This window comes from Megascapheus bottae, chromosome 9 (assembly GCF_031878675.1).
Source record: "Megascapheus bottae isolate mThoBot1 chromosome 9, mThoBot2.hap1, whole genome shotgun sequence".
NCBI classification, from domain to species: domain Eukaryota; kingdom Metazoa; phylum Chordata; class Mammalia; order Rodentia; family Geomyidae; genus Megascapheus; species Megascapheus bottae.
Window position 1 is genome coordinate 1,302,072 of NC_143517.1, and position 19,216 is coordinate 1,321,287.

The 19,216-nt window shown below is 40.7% G+C and overlaps 1 long non-coding RNA gene across 1 annotated transcript; it reads right to left on the minus strand.

Moving 5' to 3' along the window:
* Positions 1-2,663: 2,663 nt before the first annotated feature.
* Positions 2,664-15,902, minus strand: LOC150058683 (uncharacterized). Its single transcript, XR_016536547.1, has 3 exons — positions 15,732-15,902; positions 2,901-2,957; positions 2,664-2,790 (listed from the first exon to the last, which is right to left on the minus strand). It is a non-coding gene; the product is annotated as an uncharacterized LOC150058683 (long non-coding RNA).
* Positions 15,903-19,216: the final 3,314 nt, after the last annotated feature.

Below are 19,216 nucleotides of genomic sequence, written 5' to 3' on the forward strand. Positions count from 1 at the left end.
CTAGCTATCACTTGAGCCACAGCACTACTTGTGACGTTTTCTGTGTATGTGGTACTGAGGAATGGAATCCTGGTCTTTGTGCATGCTAGGCAAGCACTCTACCATTAGGCCAAAGTTCTGGCCTATATTTTCTTAATTATCATGATATATTAGTTTCCAGTTGTTTTTGTAACAAGTTACCACAAGTCTAGCTTTAAGTTAAACTGGGCTCTGGTGGATCAAGCCTGTAATCCTAGCTACTCAGGAGGCTGAGATCTGAGGTTCATGGTGTGAAGCCATCCCAGGAGGGAAAGTCTTTAGCCTCTTTTTTTTTTTGGTGGGTCATGGGGCTTGAACTAGGTCTGGGCACTGTCCTTGTACTCTTTAGCTCAAGGCTACTGCTTTACCCCTTGGGCCTGCGCATTGTGCCTGAGCTCTACTGCTCAAGGCTAAGCCCCATTTCCCATTTTCTAGAGGTTAATTGGAGATTAGAGTCTTTGGTCATTTTGTGTCCAGGTTGGCTTTGAACCTTGATCCTCAGATCTCAGCCTCCTGAGTAGCTAGGATTTCAGGCGTGAGCCTCTGTCCGGCAAGTCCTTTAGACTCTTATCTCCAATTAACCACCAGAAAAGCTGGAATGACCTTGTGGTTCAAAGTGATAGAATACTATCTTGAGTAGAAAGGTGCAGGAACAACACCTAGGCCCTGAGTTCAAGTCCCATGACTGACCAAAAAATGTCTAAACCAATGTAAGATTAGCAACTTCCATTTCTACAAATTAGAACATTTTGAAGTTACAAAAGGCATAGGAGGGAATCTTTTTCTTTCTCTCCCTCTGTCCCATCCTCCTTCCTACCCCACTTTTTGTGCCAGTCTTAAAGCTTGAACTCAAGGCCTGGTGCTCTGTCCCTAAGCTTTTTTACTCAAAGCTAGCACTCTAATACTTGAATCACAGCTCTATTTTCTGCTTTTTGGTGAGTAATTTGAGACAAGAATCTCACATACTTTCCTCCCTGGCCTGGCTTGAAAACATAATCCTCAGATCTCAACCTCCTGAATAGTTAGGATTATAGGCATGAGCTACCAGCACCTTGTTGAAACTTTCTTTCTCTCTCTCTTAGGCTTATTTATTTTTTGCATGTGGACTATGAGCAATTCAACTATTAAATTATTGCTGTTAAATTATTCATATTCATATTATTATCACTCTCAGGTCTGGCTTTCTCAAGGCTGGAGCTACCACTTGAACCACAGTACCACTTCTGGCTTTTTCTATGTATGTGGGTCTTCGTGCATGCTAGGCAAGCAGTCAACCACTAGGCCAAACTCCCCGCCACACCTTTAAGTTTTGTAACTGGCAACTCTTTCCTCTTGTCTGTTGCTTTTCCTTCTTTATTTCTGTCTTTTCTTGTTGTTGTTGTTGTTGTTGTTTTTTTTTTTGCCAGTCCTGTGCTTGAGCTCAGGGCCTGAGCACTGTCCTTGGACTTTCTCAAGGCTAGAGCTCTACCACTTGAGCCTCAGCACCACTTCCGGCTTTTTTCTATGTATGTGGTACCAAGGAATCGAACCCGGGTCTTCATGCATGCTAGGCAAGCACTTTAACCACTAGGCCAAACTCCCAGCCCCTATTTCTGTCTTTTCTTTATCTTTATTCATTCTTTTCTTCTCTTCTCAGTGTTTTTGTGTACTTATTTGCTTATTTTCATTACAAGATGATCCATGGCCATCTTATTTTCTATGTTCTAGGTCTGGAATCCAGCAGTTTTATATGACTGTTCTATACTGGAATTTGTAAACCAAGAGCTGCATGCTTTTTGTTGTTGTTGTTGTTGTTTTTGCTTATTATTAATTACCAAAATGTTACTGATTTTAGTAGTGTTAATGAGCAGAGCTAATAAAAAGTATTTGTGTGCACATATACATTCACATTTATTTCTCTCAGCCTGTTTTTACTATATCAGAGCAAGCATGAATTTATCTGTGACTCCAGTCAATACTATAGGGTCCATTCTTCCCTTTCTGATTTTTTCAGATAAATCCTGACATCCCTCTGGGTATTGAGGCCTGCAGTGCTGCTGCAGAAGGAAAAGGAAAGTGCTGTTGCATACTGGTTCTTGCCACTTGGCCTTTTATTAACACATCCAGTCATAGTATATTAATTTAACCAGAATCTATCTTGCACTCCAACTAAATTTTAAGTGGGTCTAGCAAAAGCAGGGCAATCCTAAGAATAGTGAACCAGCTGTTGCTATAATTATGGCTTGTTTTTTGGACATTTGCTCTGAACTGTGTTCCAATTCTCTCTCTTTCCTTCAGTTCATTTCATTTGAGGTTTTTTTATGAACCTAATTTCAGAGTTGGATGTATTCAGAGTTATTACCTCTTTCCTTTAGGATTTCTGTATACATTTTTAACATATACCACTTAATGGGAGCAGAAGCTCAGGCCCACTCACTGTTGGAACTAGCACTTAACTAACACGAAACTGAATTGCTGGGGGCCAGAGTAGACACTGTGGAGAGTTAAAAACTCACACAATAGTTTTCTACATTTTTGGGTTTTGCTGTTCAGTTTCTCAGAGTGAAGCAGGAATAAAATCTTTGTGCTTCTGGCATGGAGAAAGGAAGAATAATCATCTTGAAATATGACAAAATGCTTGTTTATTCTTTAACAAAGGTCTGCAATCAGAAAGAAGGCATTTCTATCACAGACTAACTGAGTTAGAGAAGAGAAATATCTAATTCCAGCCACCTCTAGGCTTCAACATGGAAGAAATAACACATGTTGGCTCATTTAGCATGTCAGTTTCACCTAAGGACAAAAACAATGGATATATTTGTTCAGACCACAACCTTTCTGATATCAGGCATACTGAAAAACAGACTTAGACTGGAGGTGTGGCTCAGTGGTAAAGCACTTACTGGGGGAAAAACAAGTTTCTGAATTTAAATCCCAGGACAGCTTCCCTCTCCCAAATCCTGAAAAACAAAAACCAAACAAGCCCTGAAAGCTCACAAAGATTGTAGAATGAATTTGTCTCCTCACCAGATTGTACCTGAAAAGAGTTATACTTCTTTTTTTTTTTCAGTAGGTCATGGGGCTTGAATTCTGGGCCTGGGTGTTGTCTCTGAGCTCTTCAGCTCAAGTCCACTGCCCTGCCCTTGAGCCACAGCCCCACTTCCCATTGTCTAGTGATTAATTGGAGGTAAGATCTCACATTTCTTTAGTGCCTAGGCTAGCTTTGAACCTCGATCCTCAGATCTCAGCCTCCTGAGTAGCTAGGATTAGAAGCGTGAACCCCTCTACCCAGCTGGATGCAGTACAGTTCTTAAGATATTACTTAGAGCGTTTCTAGAACTGTGCATGGTGTGCATGCTTATAATCCCAGTTACTCAGGAAGCAAAGGCAGGAGGGTGATGAGCTCAAAGCCAGCTCCAGTCAAGTTAGCAGTGAGATGCTATAGCAAAACCAAGATAAAAACAGGAGTATAGTTTAAGTGGTAGTACACCTAATTATCATGGGTGAAGTCTTGGGTTCATTCCCCAGTACTGAAAAAAAAAAAAAAAGAAAAAGAAAGTGTACAGAAAACTCTAGAAGAGCCCAAAGACAACAAAGGAGGCAGAAACAAGGGTGCTTGAGGACATTTCTACCCTCTGACCTAATTTATAGATCAATAGTTTCAAACAAAACTAATAAACCTTGCTAAGTGCAGCAACATATAAAATAACACAAGCTGTAGGACAGATTCAGATATGGCAGAGATTTTAGAATTATCAGACTGGCATTTAAAATTATAACTAGCATACAAAAGATATTGTAAACAAAAATGAAAGCTCAAAGGCATTGTAACTAAAATGAAAAACACCTTTTGATAATTTATTGGTAGACTGGATATGCTCAAGGAAAGGATCAGTAAGCTTGAATATGTATCAGTAGAAACTTCCTGAGAGAAAAAAGTAACAGAACATCTAGAATTGTGGGAAAATTACAAAAGTTGTGACATGCATAAGAAAATACTGGTCTCGGGCCGGAAGTTTGGCCTAGTGGTTAAAGTGCTTGCCTAGCATGCATGAAGACCCGGGTTTGATTCCTCGGTACCACATACATAGAAAAAAGCCGGAAGTGGTGCTGAGGCTCAAGTGGTAGAGCTCTGGCCTTGAGAAAGTCCAAGGACAGTGCCCAGGCCTTGAGCTCAAGCCCAGGACTGGCATAAAAAAAAAAAAAAAAAAAAAAAAGAAAATACTGGTCTGAAATATCAGAGCCTGTGCCTCAGTCCTGTAAGCCCAGCTATTTAGGAGGCTGAGTCCCAAGGATTGCTGTTTGAAGCCAGCCTGGGAAGTCTTTATGATTCTTATCTCCAATTAACCACTAGACAACAGGAAGTAGCACTGTGGCTCAATGTGGTAGAGTGCTAGCCTTGAGCAGAAAAGCTTAAGAACAGAGCCCAGGCCTTGAGTAAAGCCCCACCACCAGAAAAGAAAAGTAACAGTGGCTTAGAATTTTCAAAAGTAAAGGTTTAGGAAGCTCAGAGAACATAAAACAGGATAAATAATAAAAATAACACCTATGTATATTGTATTCAAACTGCAGAAAGTCATGCAAAGAGAAAAAAATGGGAGGAAATAAAAAGCAATTGTCAGGATTACATCTAGTTTCTAGAGAAAATATTCAACCAATAACTGAATATATAGTGAAGTGTTAACATTTAAAGTTTTGAAAGAAAACTTCCCCAAAGATCAAGCTAGAATTCTGCCTTTAGTGAAATCCTTCAGAGGTAAAGGAGAAATAAAGGTGTTTTCAGATCATATAGAATTTATTTCCCTTCCTCCCTCCCTCCTTCCCTCCCTCCCTCCCTCCCTCCTTCCCTCCCTCGTGTCTCTCTCTCTCTCTCTCTCTCTCTCTCTCTCTCTCTCTCTCTCTCTCTCTCTCTCTCTCTCTCTCTCTCTCTTTCTCTCTTTCTCCCTTCCTTTCCTTTCCCTTCCTTCCCTTCCTGCCCTCCTCTGAATTTATTTATTTTTGTACCAGTCCTAGAGCTTAAACTCAGGGCCTGGATGCTGTCCTTGAGGTTTTTTTTGCTCAAGACCAGCACTCTACCACTTGAGACATAGCTCTACTTCTCATTTTTTGGTGCTTAACTGGAGATATGACTCTTTTTTTAAAAATATATTTTTCTATTTTATTTTATTTTTAATTTTATTTTATTATGGAGTAACATATAGAGGGGTTAAAGTTGCATGTATTAGGTAGTGGATACATTACTTCTTGAACATTTTCCTTCGCCCCCACCCCTCCCAATCATCTTGTTTTCCCCCTTCCTTATTTCAAATAAAAAAATAAACTTATATACAACTTTCTAGGTAGCAAAGTCTGTTATAGTAATAACATGAGATTAACCATTAAGGGGAAAAAGAGAAAAGAAACAACTTCACCTAGTACATTAAGAACAACAATCAAAAAGTTAAACTTCTTGTTTCCCTATTCTAGAGTTCATTTCACTTGGCCTCATCCTATATGGCCATATACATCTAGGTTTTAAGCTATTGTGATCCTCTGCTAAGAGAAACCATGAACTCTGTTTCTTAGGGTCTGGCTTACTTTACTTAATATGTTCTTTTTCCAAGTCTTTCCATTTCCTTACAAATGCGATATCCTTCTTTCTGATGGCAGCATAGAATTCCATTGTATATAAATACCATATCTTGTTACTACAATTCTCTACTGAGGGGCATCTGGGTTGGTTCCATATCTTTGCTATGGTAAATAGTGCTGCAATGAACGTGGTTGTGCTAGTAGATTTAGTATGCCCTTGTTTCTGGATATTTGGGTAAATGCTCAGGAGTAGAATTGCTGGGTCATAGGGGAGCTCTATGTTTAGTCTTTTGAGGAACTGCCATACTGCTTTCCAGAGTGGTTAAGCAAGTTTACACTCTCATCAACAGTGTGGTAGCATTCCCTTCTGGCCACATCCCCACCAGCATCTGTTATTAGATTTCTTGACAATGGTCATTCTAACTGGAGTTGTTTTGACTTGCATTTCTTTTATGGCCAGAGATGTCGAGCATTTCTTCATGTGTCTATAGGCCATTTTTACTTCCTCTTCAGAGAAGTATCTCTTTAGTCTTTAGTTCACCTTTCAATGATATGGTTGTTTCTTGAGGATTTGTTTTTGAGAGATACAATTTTTCGAGCTGTAGATATATTTTAGATATGAGGCCCTTGTCTGTTGTATGGCTAGTGAAGATCTTCTCCCACTCTGTGGGCTTTCTATTTATCTTGCTAGGTATATGCTTTGCCATACAGAAGCTCTGAAGTTTAATTTGCCAAACTTTAATTTGTTGTGTTTATGGGCTTTTATTAAGAAAGTTTAAATCTGGGGCCGGGAGTTTGGCCTAGTGGTAGAGTGCTTGCCTAGCATGCACCAAGACTTGGGTTCAATTCCTCCGTACCTTATATATAGAAAAAAGACAGATATGGTGCTGAGGCTCAAGTGGTAGAGCTCTAACCTTGAGAAAGTCCAAGGACAGTGCTCAGGCCTTGAGCTCAAGCCCAGGACTGGCAAAAAAAAAAAAAAAAAGAAAGAAAGTTTAAATCTGTGCCAAGGAACCCTAGTGCAGGAAATAAGACTCTTAATGGACTTTTCTGCCTGGGAAGGCTTTGAGCTTCAATCCTTGGATCTCAGCCCCTTGAGTTGCTAGGAGTACAGGTATGAGCCACCAGCAGCCAGCATGTGATTTTTTCCCCCCAGTAACCCTGTCTTGCAAGACATATAGACAGAAATTCTTTGGTGAGAAGGAACATGAATATATACAAATTCATATGTATCCAAAAGAAAAAACACTAGGGAAAAAATAAAGGCAAGGATGAGATACATTAGTTTGTGAAGTAATGCACCTTCTATCTGGTGAATATAATGTAACCCTTCTATCAATTACAATTACAATAAAAATATATGGAAAAAAAGAATGAGGTATTTTATTTGTCTTATTCTTCATTGACCACAGATAGTATTTTGCACAGGACAATGATAAGAACATACTGAGTGGTTATGGCTTGTGGATAATGGAGATTAGTGATGCCAAATGGTAAGGATTGTGAGGGAAAGCTGGAGAACACTGAATTGTAAGGCAATTGAACAAACCCATTAAGTAATGTTCAAATGTAACCTTATATAATAAGCTGTAAACTCCAAGGAAATCACCAAAAATGTTTTTCAAAGTACATTTTACATGACAAGAGATTAGAGACAATTGGACAGTATGAAATGAGGACGCCCAAGAAAGTGCTCAGAAAATGGAGTGGAAGGCAAAACAAAACAAAAACAAAAAAAGAAACAGAATGAGAGCAATAAATCTAAAAAGCCCATGTTCAACCAAATATATCAGTGATGTCTTTAAATGTGAATATAGACTAAAAGCATAGCTGTCAGAGTGGGTAAGAAACACAGACCTAACTATTTTGTTTTTGCTTTGTCGGTCCTGAGGCTTGAACTCAGGGCCTGAGTTGTCCTTGAGTTTTCTCAAGGCTAGCGCTTAACCACTTGAGCCACGCACCACTTCTTGCTTTTTCTGTGTATGTGGTACCAAGGAATTGAACTCAGGGCTTTGTGCATGCTAGGCAGGCACTCTGCTACTAGGCTACGCTCCTGGCCCAAGACCTATTAATGTCCATAAGAATCCTACTTTAAGCTGGGGTTGGTGGCTTATGCCTATAATGCTAGTTACTCAGGAGGCTGATATCTGAGGATCTAAATTCAAAGCCACCCTGGGAAAGAAAGTCTGTGAGACTCTTAGCTCCAAGTAACCACCAAAAAAGCCAGAGGTGGAATGGTAGCTGAAGTGGTAGAGTGCTAGCCTTGAGTAAAAAAGTTCAAAGCCAGTGCCCAAATCTTAAGTTCAGGTTCCAGGATCAGTATTTTTTTTTTTGGAGCCTTCTTTGTCACCCTGCACCAGGACTAACTCCAAATGGATCAAAGACATCAAGGTAAAAGCAAATACACTGAAAACTTTACAAGAAAGAATAGGAGATACACTAGGTTTCCTTGGCACAGGTTGAAACTTTAATAAGGACCAAGAAACACAGCAAATCAGAGAAAGTCTGGATAAGTGGGACTACATTAAACTGCAGAGCTTTTGTACGGCAAAGGACATAGCTAGCAAATTAACTAGAAAGTCTACGGAGTGGGAGAAGATCTTCACTAACCATACAATGGACAAAGGCCTCATATCTAAAATATATCAACAGCTCCAAAAATTGAATCACTCCAAAACTAATCTCCAAAGAAACAACCATCTCCTTAAAAGATGAGCCAAAGACTTAAAGAGAGTCTTCTCTGAAGAAGAAATAACAATGGCCTATAGACACATGGAGAAATGCTCGACATCTCTGGCCATAAAAGAAATGCAAATCAAAACAACTCTAAGATTCCACCTAACTCCAGTTAGAATGGCCAGGATCAAGAAATCTACTAACAGATGCTGGAGGGGATGTGGCCAGGAGGGATCACTACTACACTGTTGGTAGGAGTGCAAACTCGTTCAACCATTATGGAAAGCAGTATGGCAGTTCCTCAAAAGACTAAACATAGAGCTTTCCTATGACCCAGAATTCCACTTCTTGGCATTTACTCAGTAGTCCAGAAACAAGGACATACTAAAGCCACTAGCACAATGATGTTCATTGCAGCACTATTTACCATAACAATGATATGGAACCCAACCCAGATGCCCCTCAGTTGATGAGTGGATCAACAAGATGTGGTATTTATACACAATGGAATTCTATGCTGCTGTCAGAAAGAATGACATCGCCCCATTTGTAAGGAAATGGAAAGACTTAGAAAAAATCATATTAAGTGAAGTTAGCCAGACTCAAAGGAACATAGGCTCAATGGTTTCCCTCATTTGTCATAATCAGTAGAAACCTTGGGCTCTCCTAGCAGAAATTTGCAATAGAGCAAAGCCTAGATACATAAGGCCATATAGTATGATGCTAAATGAAAGGACCTCCAGGGTATAGAAACAAAAGCCATGCATTGAGTGATTGTTGTCCTTAATGTACTATGTTATCTCTCATTTCTTTTGCTGTCCTTTGGTTATCTTATATTGTTACAGTATTTCACCTTGTTATCTGATATATTGAATATATGCATATTTGGTTATTTGAAATTGGATAGAGAAGGTGGGAAAACAAGATGAGGGGGTGGGAGTGAGGGGAGGGAAATGGGGACCAAGACATGAGAAAGGGTATCAATGTTTGTGAAGTAATGCACCCTCTATCTGGTGAATATAATGTAACCCTTCTATTAATTACAATAAAAATGTATGGAAAAATAATTGCACTTTGCATATAAAAACATCTGTGGGTTAGGAATAAAAGAACAAACAGGAGATATGACAAAAAGGATATGCTATGTCAACATACTGGGCAGAGACCTACATAGCTACATTAATTTCAGAAAATAAAGAGGTTAGGAAAATGAAAATTATACTTTTGTATTTGAGGTTAGGTATTACTATGTGTCCCAGGCTAGAGTCAAACTTGAGATAATTTGTGTTACCTTTCCATACCTTAGGTATGTACCAACATGCCCAGAAAGCTATAGTATTCTTTAATGTGCATGCATACCTAAGTACAGAGCATCAAAATATGGGAGGCAGAAACTAATAGAACTGCAAGAACAAATAGCTGAATTCATTATTAGAAACACAGATCAAGTAGGTGCGGTGGCTCACACCTTAATCCTAGCTACTCAGGAGGCTGAGATCTGAGCACCTTGGCTCAAAGCCAGCCTGGGCATTAAAGAACAGGAGACTCTTATCTACCAATTAACCACTTAGAAAATCAGAAATGGCGCTATGGCTCCAGGGGTAGGAGGTAGCCTTGAGCTGAAGAGCTCAGGGACAATGCCTAGGCCCAGAGTTCAAGTCCCATGACCTACAAAAAAAGGGGAGTCGGGAATTTGGCTTAGTGGTAGAGTGCTTGCCTAACATGCACGAAGACTCGGGTTCAATTCCTCGGAACCACATATATAGAAAAAAGCCAGATATGGTGCTGAGGCTCAAGTGGTAGAGCTCTAGCCTTGAGAAGAAGAACCCAAGGATAGTGCTCCGGCCCTGAGTCCAAGCCCAGGATTAACAAAAAAAAAATTCCTCAACAAAGTATTGGGAGTTAAAAATCAAATAAAATAGCCAGGCATGGTGGCTCATGCCAGTAATCCTAGCTACTCAGGAGGCTGAGATCTGAGGATCAAGGTTTATAGCCAGCCTGGGCACAAAAGGACCTGAACCTCCTATCTCCATCTAACCTCTAGAAAACAGGAAGTAGAGCATGGCTCAAGGGTAGGGTGGTAGCCTTGAGCTGAAGAGCTCAGGGACAGCACCTAGGCTAAGCTCAAGTCCCATGACCCATACAAAAAAAAATAAATAAAATAAATACGTTAAAATAAAAATAATTATACCAAGGTATACAAGGCCAGTTTGATATGAAAAAAAAATTCATCAGTGTAAACCATTACTTCAACAAAGAAGAGAAGTTACAAGACTTTTTTTTTTTTTTTTTTTTTGGCCAGTCCTGGGCCTTGAACTTGGGGCATGAACACTGTCCTTGGACTTTCTCAAGGCTAGAACTCTACCACTTGAGCCACAGCACCACTTCTGGCTTTTTCTATGTGAGGCCCAGTTGCCTGTGATTAAGCCTAGCAGGTTTGAGTCAAGGTAAAGTTCCCTGAACTTCAATCCAGAGGTGATTGTGCCAGGGATTTCTCACCTGCCCTTTCCTCCAGTACTGGCATGTTGTATTGGTCCAGGAGTCCTGCATGACTGACTTGCATTCTGCTTGTGAAGTCTGTACATTATTGTGCTTCTGTCCCTCCATTTTCTCTTTCCCTTAGAGGTGGTGTAGGCTCACCTCAGTAGGACAATCTGTTCCTGACTTAATGGAGCATGCATGGGGCAGCTCAGATTGGCTTGTTTGGTTGTTGTTCTAGCTGAAATGACAGTCAATAAACAGTTGAGTTGTAATGCTGGGTTCTGGGGTGCTCTATGGCTCCAAGCTATGCTTTACACCACTGTAAACACTACCCTCCTCTGTAAAATACAGCTGAGATCTTTAGTTTCCAGGGAAGGCTGTTTAATGAGGGTAAAGAGTACCTGAACCCATCAACAACTTGGCAGCCATTCCTCTTCTTTAAGTTATACTACACTTTGGAGAGGACAGTCTTTCAACAGGCTACTTTTTTTTCTGAAAGGGACACATTTCCTTCAGAGCTGTGAGGAGTTGGTGCCAGTGGTCTTGTTTTGTTCCTTCATCAAAGGCCTTATAGAGTCTCCTGGGTCTTTCTGTATTGCATTCCACAAAAAGCTCTCTTGGGGAGCCAAGAATTTTGGCTGGATTGTATAAAGAGCTCATTATATGAGCATGTGTGCAAGTGTATAGTTTTGAGTTTTAGAAGTAGCCCTATAAAAAAAAAGCAATGCAATAATGATGAGGTTCTTGCGGTTTTTCTTCTCATTGTTGTTGGTGAAATCTCTTACATACCTTTCTGGTGCAAGGGTAGTCTCTTACTAAAGTTTGGACGCCCCTCAAGTTTACACTAATTGAACACACATTACTTTAGGCCTTTTCGTTTTGATAGTATACATTCAAACTGGGTTAAAATTACTTTTATTGTGTTATACTTCAGAAAGGACTGTGACTTTTTCTTTTTTGTGTGGGTCATGGAGCTTGAACTCGGCCTGGGCTCTTCAGCTCAAGGCTACCACCCTACCCTTACGTCAAGCCCCACTTCCCATTTTCTAAGGGTTAATTGGAGATAAGAGTCTCAGGGCCGTTTGTGCCTGTGCTGGCTTTGAACTTTGATCCTCAGATCTCAGCCTCCTGAGTAGCTAGGATTACAGGTGTGAGCCACCACGCCTAGCAAGACTTCTAAATGAATGCGAGTTGACTGCCTCTCTGAAACGTGTTAGGTTTTAGTAGGTCTAACTTTCTGAGTACTCTTCATTTATCTATGACTCCACTGGGGTTGTTTGCTGGGCTCCTTGGGAATTCTGGGTTAGCAATTGCTTCCATTGTGGGTCCTAGAACCTACTGCCTTAATCAAATTGTCTTGTCTTATTTTCCTGATATGGAGAACATGCATATTTCACACTTATATGATTGGACTTGACCATAGATCTTAATGTAAATGACTCTGTAATACTGTTTAGGTCTGCTGAAATGCTGGGTGATATTTAAATGAGGAAAACACGAGTGCTGAAAGTAAAGCCCTAGAGTGAAAGGGGAGCCAGGTGACGGTAATCACTCCTGTAAGCCTAGCTACTCAGGAAGCTGAGACCTGAGGATCTTGGTTTGAAGTCTGGGAGACTCTTAGGTCCAATTAACTAGTAAATCAATCAATCAATCAATCCAGAAGTGCAGCTGTGGCTCGAGTGGTAGAGTGTTAGCCTTGAGAATAAATAAAGCTCAGCAACATGCATGGACACACACATATACACAGACAAGAAAAGAGTAAATGTGATTTTACTGAATGCTGTGGCCTACATGTGATGCCTCCCAGAAGAGTGGGCCAACGCTCTGTGGGAGGGAAGTTCCAGGACACTTCCATGGGTCTGGAGATATCTGCAAGCAGTAAGTGTTGGATATCCAAGTCTGAGAGTTCAATGCTTTTTAAGACTAGTTGATTAGGCCAGGAGTTTGGCCTAGTGGTTAAAGTGCTTGCCTAGCATGCATGAAGACCCGGGTTCGATTCCTTGGTACCACATACTTAGAAAAAAAAAAAAGCCGGAAGTGGTGCTGAGGCTCAAGTGGTAGACCTCTAGCCTTGAGAAAGTCCAAGGACATTGCTCAGGCCCTGAGCTCAAGCCCAGGACTGGCAAAAAAAAAAACAAAAAAACACACAAAAAAACTAGTTGATTAAAATGGAGTTTAGTATGTTATTTATTTTTCTTCATCCAATATTTATTAGGTATGTGCCATGTGCTAGCCATTATATTACTGTGGATGTTAGGGGCATGAGTATGAGAGAGATGAGGCCTCCTTGATTAGTATTGGTGGGAAGTAGAGAAAGGCATCTAAATACATATCTGTTGATACCTAGGGTATTTGAGGGGAGGAACCAGTATATATATATATATATGTGTGTGTGTGTGTCTGTGTATATATACATTGCCAGTCCTGGGGCTTGAATTCATAGCCTGGATGCTGTCCTTGAGATTCTTTTGCTCAAAGCTATCACTCTACCACTTAAGCCACAGTGTCACTTCCAGCTTCTTCTGAGTGGTTTACTGGAGATGAGTCTATCGTACTTTTATTCCCAGGCTGACTTTGCTCTTCAGATCTCCCAAGCAGCATAAGCCATTAGTGCTGGCTAGCAACAATAATGGAAAGAACAATCTGCCTGTCATAGTAAAAGGTTCATATAAAAACAACTTAGTCCACATGACAGGGATTTTGTTTGACTAGGAATCAATAGCAGACAAAGCAAAGCATGTGTGTAAAGTCTCAGGCTTCTGTGGACATTGGTTTGACGTTCTATGGATTTATTATAGTTAAGTAAATATAGATGAGGTGAATAGGATTGAAAAATTTGTTACTGTATCTTATGTTTTCTAGAAATTTTCAATGACTGGCAACCCCTGTAACTGTGATTGACAGCTTTAAAGTCCTAAGAAAATGCAACTGGGTATTTTGCCCTGTACATGCTTATGGGATGTAGTGGGAAAATTCCAGTTCTCCAGGCATGAGTGGCAACAAATGATTAATAATTAATCAATAACATTTAAGGGTCATTTTCCATGTAAATATATATTTGCCAGTCTTGGGCTTGAGCTCAGGGCTTGAGCACTGTCCTTGGACTTTCTCAAGGCTAGAGCTCTACCACTTGAGCCTCAGCACCACTTCCGGCTTTTTCTATGTATGTGGTACAGAGGAATTGAACCCTGGTCTTCATGCATGCTAGGCAAACACTCTACCACTAGGCCAAACTCCTGGCCCATGTAAAAATACTGAACTAGAGTCCTTTTGAAATTCAAATGTGTGGGCTGAGCATGGTGGCTCACACCTCTGATCCTAGCTACTTAGGGGCTGAGATCAGAGGATAGAGGTTCAAAGCCAGTCCAAATAACCACTAGAAAATGGGAAGTGGCGCTGTGGCTCAAGGGTAGAGTGGTATCCTGGAGCTAAAGAGCTCAGGGACACATCCAGGCCAGAGTTCAAGCCCCATGACAGAAAAAAAAAAAAAAGAAATTCAAATGTGAGTAATAAATACCTCCTGTTCTCTAAGAGTCCACAACCTTTAGAGATAATACATTAATACTACAATACAGATCAGAATATGATTATTTCTAAGAAGAGATAACGTTTGGAAGGTTTATAAAAGGAGGAAATATAATCAGACAGAGAAGTAAGAAAACTTAGCTTTGTGGTAAAAGGCTTTGAGATGAGCTACAAGGAATGAGTCGCGTCCACTGGGAGAAGTGCAGGGAGACTGTTGCTGTGAGCAAAGCAGCCGAGGCATGGTACATGCGAGAGAGCTGTGAGCTTGTGGGAAAGCAGGGAGAGCCCTCCACAAGGAAGCAATGGGAGGGTGACAAGCTGAGTCATAAAAACTGAACCCCTAGCAACTAATGACATGAACAATAGAACTGTTACACAGTGGAAAATCTGAAAATCGAAATAATTAAGTCACTACTCTCTAGCTTGAGTCCTTGAGTATGTATCTGGAGGTTCTTAACATATTTTTGAAAATCTGGGAGTATAGTAGAAGTTACACAGAGCAGTGACAAGAGGAGTTTGATTTTGTGATCTTGGTCTGGGACTCCCATGTTACCTAGGAATGTAGACGAAGTTGTCTATATATGTTGGAAATGTGTGTGTGTGTGTGTGTGTGTGTGTGTGTGTGTGTGGTGATTACTTGGAGATGTCTATTCATAATTAAAGATTTTAGCAGAGTATTAAAGATTTTTAAGGATATTACGTTTTCTTAAATGTATGCCTTTCAACTCTGTTAGAAAATGTTTGAAGGGATGTTAAACATTCTTGTGATAAGGATTCTTGGCCTTAGCCCTCTGGGATTGTGAACTAATGTCATCTAATAGAGTGGAGGCAGAGACCACTGAATTCCTAAGGAAGGAATCCAAACCTCAGAACACCCTGGGTCCCTTCTGGCTGGGATTTGACACTGCTGTAGTCCAGAAAGCAGTGACCCTTGAAAAGTGGATATGTTTTCTGCCTACACATTTTAAATAAGTTTATCAAGACTATTTTTAGTTCCTAAGTAGTCTCCATCTTTGGTCTCAGGGTAATTTTTTTCTTGTAAGACTCTGTAGGAGTGGAAAGAAAGACAAGATAAAAACTGGGAGAGGCTGGGCTGGGAGCATAGCCTAGTGGTAGAGTGCTAAACCCTGGGTTTGATTCCTCAGTACCACATACTCAGAAAAAGCCAGAAGTGGTGCTATGGCTCAAGTGGCATAGTGCTAGCCTTGAGCAAAAGTGTCTAAGGACAGTGCCTAGGCCCTGAGTTCAAGGCCCAGGGCTGGCAACCCCCCCCAAAACAAAAACAAACAAAAACAAAAAATAACAACAACCCCCCCCAAACAAACAAACAAACAAATAGGTGATTGGTAATTAGTTGGTGTGGGAGGTGATTGAAGGAAGGGATTTGGTAGGAGAGCACAGGCTGAACCTAGGCCACGGAGGGTGTGTGGAAGGGCATGCCTGCACAGAGGACATGGCAGGGCAGAGGGCAGAGTCTTTACCTGGAAAACTAGGTACACAGATGGGTCTTGTAGTAGGTATGTTTGACCAATAATGATCAAGGGTGGTTCCACTGGCTGGCCTCTAATTCAAATTAAAAGAATGTCCAAAATATCCAAAAATGGCCTCTCTTCACCAATTCTGTCATGGTACCTCCTCTAAGTGTGCTCCCCATCTTCCCTAACACTGATACAATGAGTTGATGTGGCTCTCAGGTCTATTTCCTATCAACATTCTAGAATCCTGTAATCCCTGCGTTGGAATTTCAGGCGGACCAAAGTCTCTGGGTATGGAAACGTGTGTTTTCCTCATACAGAGGAGTGCAGGGACCTGTAGTCCAGTCACTCGCACTCTGAAGGAAAGGAGGACTTCTCTGATGAGGGTGAGAAGAGGAAGGTTTCCTACATAGTTTCGTTTCTTCAGAAGATACAGGGGGAAAGATTCTTTTGGCTTAGTGCTCTTTAATTCCTTCAAGGAGAAGAATTTGACTCATGAATTTTATGGTTGCTTCAAAGCTAGGTTAGTTTTCTTTTTAAATAAAGTAACATCAAAGTTGAGAAAGCACTTAAATTCAGATAGCATGATAGGATATACAGTGGATGCTCAAAATTTTATAAAATTGGGTGATTGCATCTGCAGCATTTACCATAAGTGGCATGCAAATGGACAACTTAATAGTGTGTTCAGTCTGAGGACTGAAAACATATGAAATTCTTGTAAAGCAGCAACCTTTTTTTGACAAGGTATCCTATGATTTTTCTTTAAAATTTTGAGAAGTTAGATCGGTACTCCATTCAGCCTCCAAATTCAATACCTATCACTTAGAGGTGTGATGATTAAAAACATGATCTATAAAAATCTTATGAAAGTCAGACCAATGTTAGCTAAAATACATAGTTCTTTTAAGAAATTCAAGTCAAATACTTGACAATATCTGTAATGTTTGAATTATTGGCTTGGTATCAATTCTACTTTCATTAGACAGAAACTTGGTCATTAAAACACGGCACTAGCGGGGTCTCAGTGGGTCACGTATGTAATCCTCATTACTTAGGAGGCTAAGATCTGAGGATTGTGGGAGCCCCCAGGACAGGAAAGTCTGTGAGACTCTCAACTCTAACAAAACAACAAAACAAAAACAAGCCAGGTGGGGAGCCATAGCTCAAGTTGCAGAGTGAGTGCTAGGCCTGAGTACAAAAGCTCAGGGACAGCACTCAGTCTCAATCTCCAGGACAGACACATGTATATACACAAAATGGCACCGAGGCTGTGTCTACAAAGATACCCTGAAAGGCGTGATCCTCTTAGTGTGACTCAGGGATCAGGGCTGCAATGTGAGGTGAGTTACAAGATCTGAATTTTAGCTTCACTCTACCTCCTTCCCACACAAGCCTGTGAGGTGGGACAGTAATCCCCTACTTCACCTCCATGGGAGGAAGCAGCACAGGAAGCCACAACAAACCTATAGCCTGGTTTGGAAGGTCCTCCATGGAGCCTGCCTACCAGAAGCCAGTGTGTGGCAAATGGAGTCTCACCCACCCTGCCACTTAACTCTTCTCATCCTTCAAGGCCAGTCCCAAGCCACTTCTCTGAATTGCAAACTCCTTTCTACAGCTCCTCCTTATTCTATGTGGACCTGGGTGTGGTTATAGAGGATAGGGTGGAAATAATCAGTGAGTCCCCAAATATAACCTTGGTGTAAGAGTCAGCCTAGAAAAGCATTTGGGTGCAGCTGGAAACTGATGGCTGGAGGGGTTGGCTGTGGGACAACTTTATTTCAAAGGGCAACTCGGGGTACAAGCATGTGTTGGTTTCCAGTTTGGAACCCTGGTCATCCATGTGAACGCTCAGTCCTCTGAGTCAGCAACAGCTGTGCAGTTCTGCCACATGTGTTCAGAATGGGTCTGGTGGATGGTTGGCCAGGCCTTGTGTGGTGCACCTGTGCAGGGGGTAGCTAGTGTTTTCTAGAGGAAAGCTCAGGATGCGCAGGAGCCAGATCTGGCATAACTTTCAGGTCCATTGTATCATGGAACTTTTGCTTTAAAAAACCAATTTGAGAAATCAGGAAAATTCAGTTTTCAACGGTCAAAATTTGTAACCTCCCATGGACCCATAGTTCTTGCTTGCACCTGGCCAGCCTTTAAGAAAGGACACTTCAATATACACAGATTGACTAAACGAGAGTCTTCATGGGGTAGATTCTCATGGTGTGACGCTTTTGAACAAGTAACTGTTAACAAAATGAATGCCAGTGGAGAGGGTTAGATGAATTAGGAAGGGAGGAAGATGTGCGCAACTATTGTGAATATTCAATGCCCTTATGTGAAAATGGAAACAAGTAACTTGAGAGGATGGGTGGGGTCTGGAGAGGGGAGGGAGAATAATGGAGTGACATTAATCAAGATGCATTGTATTGAGAAATTAACATGTTCAGTTGAAGCCTATTTGGGCAATTACTTATAGATAATAAAGACCACCAGCAGCAGCAACAACAACAACAAAGAGGATATTTGTGTTATCTGTGGAATGGCTATACTAATGGCCATAGTGGGTCATAATAAAAGATTTAACAAGTGCATATTCCACACTAGATATTTTGGTAATTGCTTTACATACATGATTCCATTTATCTCCATAACAAAACATGAAATGTGTGGTGCTCCCAAACTTTTTTTTCAATTATTGAGAAACAGCTTATTTGATAATTATAGTAACCATCTTAATAAACAGGATGGAGTGGAAACAGTGGTCAACTTATTCTGAGGGGTTTTGGCCTAGCAGGTGCTTTCAGGAGTTGAGCACAAAGTAAAGTTATTTTTTTGAGCTATGTTTTTTTCCTTTTTAACGAATGATCTTTAGCTAGGTGGTGGTGGCTCATGCCAGCAATCGTAGATACTCAAGAGGCTGAGATCTGAGAACAGAGGTTCAAAGCCAGCCCTGCCACTTAAGTCTGTGAGACTCTTATTTACAATTAAGCACTATTTTTTTTTTTGTCAGTCCTGGGGCTCAAACTCAGGGTTTGTGTACTGTCCTTGACACGTTTTACTCAAGGTTAACACTCTGCCACTTGAGCCACAGCACCACTTCTGGCTTTTTCTGTCTATATGGTACCTAGGAACCAAACTCAGGGCTTTATGCATGCTAGGCAAGCACTCTACCACGAGGCTCCTGGCCCACTATATATATATATATATATATATATATATATATATATATATATATATTATATATATATATATATATAGTGAACATTTTATTTGCTTCTCCGTATTAACTCCTTTTGTCCACTATCATGAGCGCCATTTTATTTTGAAAGCCAGAAGTAGAGCTGTGCTTAAGTGTTAGAACTCTATCCTCGAGGAAAAAAGTGCAGGAACAGGGTTTTGGCTCTGAGTTCAAGGACTGGCACACCAGAAAAAAAATCTTTTAGTAATACTGAAGTAAAAAAGACTGGATCTAAGTAACTTCTCACAGCCATCCTGGTGCC